This window comes from Jaculus jaculus, chromosome 3, assembly GCF_020740685.1.
Source record: "Jaculus jaculus isolate mJacJac1 chromosome 3, mJacJac1.mat.Y.cur, whole genome shotgun sequence".
NCBI classification, from domain to species: domain Eukaryota; kingdom Metazoa; phylum Chordata; class Mammalia; order Rodentia; family Dipodidae; genus Jaculus; species Jaculus jaculus.
In genome coordinates, this window is record NC_059104.1 from 175,443,291 (window position 1) to 175,452,094 (window position 8,804).

Consider the following 8,804-nt stretch of genomic DNA (forward strand, 5'->3'; position numbering starts at 1 on the left):
TCTGCCTCTGTAGTACTTTGAATGTGAAGTGTCCCCCATAGCCTCATGGGTTTGCGATCAAGCCTCCTATTCAATCCCCAGCTGCTGACACCTTTGGGAAGTGAAGCCTTGCTGAAGAAGGTGTATCACTGGGCAGACCGCTTGCCAGGGCTAGCTATCTCACTCTTGCTGCTACTTCCCAGCTGCTGTGGCAAGAGGCAATGCCCAGCTTCTTCTCTGCTATGCTGTGCTGCCATGATTAAACTTCACCTTGAAACTCCAAGCCTAAAACCAACTCTTTTCTCCCATAAGCTGCTTCTGGTCAGGTGTTTTGTCCCAACAACAAGAAGGTAATTGCTACGGTCTCTCTTCTTACTATAGGTACATGGGGATTACAGGTATTCAAGCATTGGCTTTCTGTGGATTCGGGGGCTCCAAACTCAGGTACTCACACTCGCACAGCAAGCACTGAGCCATCTCTCCAGCCCATTAGCTTTAAATTCAAAATATTCTTCGAGCCGGGCATGGTGGCGCACGCCTTTAACCCCAGCACTCAGGAGGCATAGGTAGGAGGATCACCATGAGTTTGAGGCCTTCCTGAGACTATATAGTGAATTCCAGGTCAGCCTGAGCTAGAGTGAGATCCTACCTCAAAAAACCAAATTACAGGGCCAGAGGAATGGCTTAGTGGTTAAGGTGCTTGCCTGCAAAGCCAAAGGACCCAGGTTCTATTCCTCAGGATCCACATTAGCCAGATGCACAAGGGGGAGCATGCACCTGGAGTTCATTTGCAGTGGCTGGAGGCCCTGGTGCACCCATTCTCTCTCTCTCTCTCCCTCTTTCTTTGTCAAATAAATAAAATAAAATATTTTTAAAACCAAATTTGATATATATACATATATTCTTCACATCCCAGTCATACATAGTAAAATGATATCCTTAATCATCGACTCCACTCATGATGAAAACCAGACAGTCTGAGAGGTACACTGAAAAATCAGCCACAAATTGTTCTCCCTTGTGAGCTTTTCACCAAAAAGGACTCCCCCCTTAGACTCTAGACTCACCGCCTGACTTGCTGTTGCCCAAAGAACACAGCAAATCTGATCCTCAACAACCCCCCAGCCCGACCTCGGTGCCTCTTTATGACTCTGCTCTTGTTTTTAGAACTCTAGGGCCAGCATGTACAAACTCTATCTGCAGTTTAGATTGCTGGAAGATGCCAGAGCCCAAGTAAAGAGGCCCTGGCTGTCTCAAACACCCCTCCAAAGACCATCCTAAACCAGCCTGATCCAAGTGACCGACCAGCTAACGGCACGCAAAGGAGTAAGAACAGCTGAGATCAGCCAGGCTCAACCCAAACAGAAGAGCTACTCAGAGAAACCCAGCCCAGACTGCCAACCTGTGAAATCACAAACTAAATACAGTCTAGTCACCTTAACCACTAACCTTGGGGGTAGGTTACTACGCAACAAAAATCTTACTGTCGTAATCTGAGAAGTCACAAATTACATAAATAACAGTTTAATACTCCCTCGGGCTGGAGAGATGGCTTAGCGGTTAAGGCACTTGCCTACAAAGCCTAAAGACCCAGGTTCCCCCAAAACTCATGTAAGTCAGATGCACAAGTTGACACATGCATCTGGAATTCGTCTGCAGTGACTAGATGGCCTGGTGCACCACCTTCTATTTTTCGCTATCTGCCTCTTCCTCCCCACTCCTTTTCTGTCTCTAATAATAAATAAATAAATAAATTTTAAAAAATATTCTCTCTTTTCCCTAAAGAACTCCCCAGCCCCCACCTAGTCTTTGCATAGCCACAATCTTTAATGACAAAACTACATCTGAAGGCTGGAGAGATGGCTTAGTGGTTAAGGCAGTTGCCTGTGAAACCTAAGGGCCTGGGTTCAATTCCCCAGTACCCATATAAACAAGATGCACAAAGTGATGCATGCATCTGGAATTCATTTGCAGTGACTAGAGGCCCTTGCATAACCATTCTTTATCTATCTTATCTATTTATCTATCTATCTAGCTGCCTCTTCCTCTCTCTCTCTCTCTTTCTCTCCAATAAATAAATAAGATAATAGAACTATATCTGGACTCTTTTGAGTATTTTCCTACTGGTCATAAACAGTGACCAGAAGTAGAGAAGTGTGCTCTTCACAGGTCCTATCATCTAGGGCAGTCAGGTGAATGTATCTTCCATCTACTTGACTCACCCTGGGGACTACTCTCTCATCTACCTCCAGGCGGAAAAAAAAAAAATGCTGCTTTATTTGTTGAAAATTATTCCACAAGACTTCCAACTCCTTGGTACCAAATGCTAAAGCATCAATCATATTAGCACAGCCCATCACCAGATTAGAAAAGGAAGGAAGGAGAACAGCCTCACAGCATTTCTTCTGCCTCCCTTAGCCGTGGACCCCAGCTCCTCAATTTGGCCCTACCTCAAATCTTATCCGTAGTTTCATCTGCCAAGTACCCTATGTCTGTCTGTCTTTATTTTACTTTTCTTTCCTTTCTTTCTTTCTTTTTTTTTTTTTTTTTTTTTGAGGTAGGGTCTCGCTCTAGTCCAGAGTTGACCTGGAATTTACTCTGTAATCCCAAGCTGGCCTCAAACTCATAGCGATCCTCCTACCTCTCCCTCCTGGGTGCTAGGATTAAAGGCGTAAGCCACCACACCCAGCATTTTTTTTTTTTTCTTCTTCTTTGAAACTGGGATTTAAGCAGTCCAGAATGGCCTCCAACTCATTCTGTAGCCAAGACTGGTCTTGAACTCCTGATTCTTCCCTCTCCACCTCCCAAGTGACAGGATTACAGGCATATGCCATCACACTCAGCTTATCCTGGGCCTTTGTCCCGACACTATCTCTGCTGCCACTGGGCCAGGCCAAACCTGTGCAGAATCTGCCAGAGACAACAACGCTTCCTCTTCCTGAAACACTCTTCCTCGCCTCTCTCCTTTTCAGCTACACTATTCAACCTTCTGAACCGGTTCAAATGTTCCACCTGTGAGGAGCAGAGTTGATTTCCCCTAGGATCCGTTAATTAGTCCCTCCTTGGAAATCCTTTCAGTATAACAAGTATCACACAGTGTTTAAGCTACCTGTTCAGATGTTCACACCCAAAAATAACCCGTAGTTGGCATGAAAGGATATACAGCAGGAGTTGTGGCAGACCAGATAAGTGACATGTCTCTGGGCTGGTGTGCTCCATCCACTCACAGCCGCGGACAAAGGGGGGTTTCTGGCTGATGGGGGAAAAGCTACCCGAGAAGACGAAAGGGTCGTGTGGTGCTTGGGAAAGGCCCTGAGATGTGAGTTCCAAGCCCGGGGCTGCGTGTAGCCTGACTGTGTGATCCTGGGCGAGTCACCCTTTTCCCTGAGGAGAACAGAAATAGCAGGAGAGCGGGGATTATGGTTTCCCTTCGTGTGTCCACCGCAGTCAGCTTCAGAAGTAGTTCTCAAGCTGGGACTGGAGAGCACAGCCGGTCAAATGGCAATTTGGGCAGCTGCCATTCTTATCACAAGTTAGGGGTGGGCTGGAGAGATGGTTTAGTAGTTAAGTCACTTGTCTACAAAGCCAAAAGACCCAGGTTTGATTCCCCAGGACCCAGGTAAAGCCAGATGCACAAGGTGGCACATATGACTGGAGTTCATTTTTGCAGCGGCTGGAGACCTTAGCATGCCCATTCTCTATCTGCCTCTTTCTATCTCTCTATCAAATAAAAACACCAAAAGGTTACTGAGGAAATAAAAAATAAATAAATAGTATTTTAAAAAGACCCTCCAGCCCGGCGTGGTGGCACCAGCCTTTAATGCCAGCACTCAGGAGGCAGAGGTAGGAGGATGGCTGTGGGTTCAAGGCCACCCCAAGACTACATAGTGAATTCCAGGTCAGCCTGGGCTAGAGCAAGACCCTACCTAGAAAAATAAAAATTAAAAAAGAGGTTAGCTTGCCAGGCATGGTGGCATGTGCATGTGACCCCAGCACTTGGGAGGCAGAAGCAAAAGGATTTCCAGTTTGAGGCAGGCCAGCCTTGGCTACACAGCAAGACTCTGTCTCAAACACACAAAGAAACAAAAACAGAAAGTCAGGTGGCAGGTTGTGGTGGAGGGAGGCCTAGAGGTAGGGAATGGAAGCAGAGCTGGAGAATAACTGCACCCAACACGTACTGAGAGGGTTTACTGCTTGTATGTTTCCAATCATACAAGGCTGGAGAGATGACTCAGCAGTTAAGGCGCTTGCCTGCAAAGCCAAATGACCCAGGCTTGATTCGCCAGGACCCACGTAAAGCCAGATGCACAAAGTGGTGCATGCATCTGGAATTTGTTAGCAGTGGCTAAGAGGCCCTGGTGTGCCCATTCTCTCTGTCTCTCTCTTCTCTCTGCTTGAAAATAAATAAGTATTTTAACTCAATATACATAAAATCCTATTTATATATAATGCTTTGGCTTTTAAGACAATCTCACTGGAACTTACTACATAGACCAGTCTGGCCTCAAATTTGCGGCAATCCTCCTGTTTCTGCCTCCCAAGTTCTGGGATTATAGAATTACCATGCCTAGCTATCCTGGTGCTTATTTCTATTTGAATTATTCAATCCGTGGGCTTGAGTTTTTATTTCACCAACAGATACATCAATCCTGAGGTGCAGGAAGCTGAGACGCCGGGACCTCCTAAGGAAGCTGAGGCTTTTACTTCCACAGTGAGGAAGTCATAGGCACCAGAAGTCTTCCTCAGGGACAGGGACCTGGGAGGACAGCCTTGAAACCAAAGCCATTCACCCCATCTGCCATGAGTGAAAGCTGAGCCAGGAGTCATGGTGCAAGCATGGAATTCCAACGTTTAGAGGGCTGAGACAGAGTTCAAAGCCAAGCTAGGCTACATAGCAAAAGTCCAGGCCAACATAGGCTACACTATAAGGCTCTGTCTCAAAAAGCAGGTAGGGTGCTAAAGAGGTGGCTCCACAGTTAAGGCGTTTGCCTGCAAAAACAAGTGACCCGAGTTTGATTCCTCAGTATCATGTAAAGCCAGATGCACACAGAGGTGCATGAATTTGGAGCTTGTTCTCGCTCTCTTTCTGCTTGCATATAAATAAATAAATATTTTTTTTTTAAAGGAGCCAGGTGTGGTGGTGCATGCCTTTAATCCCAACACTCGGGAGGCAGAGGTAGGAGGATCACCATGAGTTCAAGGCCACCCTGAGACAACATAGTGAATTCCAGGTCAGCCTGAGCTAGAGTTGAGACCCTACCTCGAAAAAAAATTTTAAAGGTATTTTTAAAAGTAGGTACGGAGATAGATAGATAGCCAGATAGATAGATAGATAGATAGATAGATAGATAGATAGATAGATAGATAGATAATATTTCTGGTCCCTAGGAAATGTGAGACAAATTTGCATCTGCTTAGTACCAGTTTCTTACCACACTATACATGTGTTATTTCATTTAATCATTAAACCATCTCTTAGAACTAGATCTTGTTTCCATTTTACTACTAGGGAGACTGAGGCTCTAAGAAGTCATCACCTGTCAAACATGGTAAAAGTCTGGGGCAAAACTGCGTGACTGAAACCCAAATATGTCTGCCTTTAAAACCATGTCTTTGATACTATGCTATATTCCTCCCTAGTCCAATTACAAACGAACAATATAATTTTACTTTAACTAAGTAGATCATTTAGTTTTAAATAAAATACTCTACAAGAATGATCTAGCTATGATAATGACCCTTTCCCCAGCCCTGGACTCTGAGAATCCAGGAGCCAGGGAATAGGCTCCAAGTGTGCTTAAAAGTGTAAGAAATATGATCTTTGAGAAAAAGCAAGTGGAATGCAGTTTTTCTGCCTTGAGAAAATAAATCTGGAGGCAGTTGCATTCTTTTCTGCAAGTCTGAATCATAAAGGGGCTTCAAATCTCCTCATGCGGAGCTAGGAAGGGTCTCATGAGCACACCACCCGCCTATCGTGCGTGAGGCTCTGAGCTCCATCCGCGGCAGCACACGTGCGTACCAACACAAATCCTGGTGCCCAGTTTGTGTCCCATACCAATTACATCAGAGTTCCAGGAAGTACACTCTAGGCACTAGTAACTTTTTTAAATATTTTATTTATTTGAGAAAGGGAAGGAGGGGGAGAAAGAGAGAGAATGGGCACTCCAGGGCCTCCAGCCGCTGCAAATGAATTCCAGATGCATTCACCCCCTTGTACATCTGGCTTACATGGGTCCTGGAGAATCGAACCAGGATCCTTTGGCTTTGCAGGCAAAGGCCTTACCTGCTAAGCCATCTCTCCAGCCCGGCACTAGTAATTTTTTAAACTTATTTATTTATTTATTTGAGAGAGAGAAAGAGGGAGAAAGAGAGAGAGAGAGAAAGAAAATGGGCACTCCAGGGCCTCCAGCCACTGCAAACTCCAGATGCATGGGCCACCTTGTGCATCTGGCTTATGTGGGTCCTGGGGAGCCAAACCAGGGTCCTTTGGCTTTACAGGCAAACACCTTAACTGCTAAGCCATCTTCTCCAGCCCCAATTAGCATTTTTTTTTTAATTGGTCAAGTCACTACAATGTATAACCATTTGAGAAACAGTGCCTTGGAGAGAAGGCACTCCCCCTCTGACATCTCTGTCCCTTGTACTATGTAGATGAGAAAGTTCAGAAAAATATGTACATTTTTCCCCCTCTGGCAGGGAAATGGACGGATTCCTCACAGACGGAAGGATGTCCTGACGCCCAGGTATTCTGGGTATAGGCACTGAGCTGCAGGACACCTTTTGGCTCCCATGTCTCACCACTCAACTAAAAGACTGAGGCTTAAGCTGGTTGCCTGGAAAGTATGCTGAGCCCAGGCCAGGAGAGGAGCCTTCCCTGCATGCACAACAATTCTGCATAAACAGCAGGCCCACACAACCTGGCCACCGGAAGGCTAGGGTATGAGAGAATTCCAAGGAGATCCCAAAAATCTGGCATGGGTCAGTTCAGGCCACCAAGTGAGCGAAGCCACCCCAGATACAGTAGACCAAGACTCCATAAAACTTTGCCACTGGGACGCAAGATCTCCCTTTGACTGACAGCGGATTCCCTGAGCAGCCTGACGCTCCCATCCAGTGCCCAAGGCTGGGCAGACCTTCACTGCTCATCTAGCCAATTCCTTGCCTCATGGAGGGTGATATGGAGTCCCTGAGAGGAACTTAACAACAATATAGTCCTTATAAAACCTTGAACCACTGAACAGCCACGAATTGCCTCTGTAGCCACAGGTAAGATACTGCTTCATTATGCCTCTGCCAGGCATTAAGAGAGGAGAAAGAAAAAAACCAAAACTCACTCTGCTTACATGCCCAGGCAAGCTGGCCATCCTTACTGACCACTTCTGCCCTCCCAACCTAGGCCACCCCAGGGTGCTGAGCATCAGGTCAGACACCCCCACACACACTGAAGCCCATGAAACCTTCCACTAGCCCAGGTCTCAGAGCAGCATCACCTCATGAAACCTGCTGCACGCCCACCTCACATGACAGAAAGGCAGGTTGTGATCTCAGACACCCCTAAGTCGGCTGCTGATTTTGCCCAAGCTGCCAGCAGGCTTATCTGTCGCCCTGCTGCCCTGTCATTAGAGCAACACCTGGGAGAGAAGTCAGAGGAGCGACAGGTGAGAGAGAGAGAGAGAGAGAGAGAGAGAGCACCACCAGTCCTGGAGCACGGTGCCTACCAGGAGCCCAGGAGCACCCACCCTTCATGCAGCAGCCTGCCCAGGCCTCGGGGCCTAAGCCTCTGGGGACTGGGTTCTGGGTGGGGTATGGCGAGCGGCCTGGAGCCTCTCTCCTCGCTGCTCTGATGCACCCTCGGCCAGGGCTGCATTTCTCTAGCTCACCTGAGATGCTCCTGCAAGAATGAGCTTGCTCGACTCCTCCTGTTCCTGTTTCTCTCCCAGGCTCTGCAGCAGTTTTCCCAAACTGAACAGCAAGAGGGAGCCTCAAAGAGGCGACTCTCTCCCTGGCTGCATCTCCTTCCTAATCCTCTGGGCGCCTCTGAACAGAAGCTCAGAAGGAAGGGATCGAGATTTTCAACTTTCAGGAACTAGCCCGTCGCCTCTGCACGGCTCGGAGGCCATCACTTCCAGCCGCTTAGAACTCGATCCAAAAAAATCCTTCAGCCCTCCATGTTCCCCCAAAATGACAGTGCTCATGTGTGGCTGGAACCTGCCCCCGATCCGGCAGCTCATTTAAATAGAGCTCATCACAACAACAGTGTTGGTGGAGAAGTGAGTGGCTGCAAGGCCCTGGGGACCCCCTGTTTATACGTAGGAAGAATGATGCAATCTGAGTATCAAAATAGCAATCCAGAAAGGAATAACAGGCTCACGCAGCTGCGGTGCCTGCACAGCCAGAGCTCAAGTTGACACCCTCTGTCAGCCCCACACTGCTGCAGCACGCAGATGCCAGGCACACACTCTCACCACATCATTTACAAAAAAATAAAACAGCAAGAGCCCAAGAGATCCCTCCATGCCCCCGGCACTGGAGGAGGGTGCAGGGTGGGGAGGACCTGCAACAGACATGAAAATCTGTCTCCTACACACTCACCTGCTCCTGCCACTTCACCTGAAGTCCTTATCCTGTGACGTCACAGTCAGTTGCCATAGTGACCAATTGTCCGTCACAAGCAGAGGATTAGGACTTCAGATGGAAGAGACACATATTTATGATGCACGAAGGTCCTGGCAGCCGTCCCTGGACAGTTACTCCCCAGAGAGACACAGACACACACGAGCTGGAAGAAAGGGGGAAGGAAAACAGGGTGAGTTGGAGTAAAGACT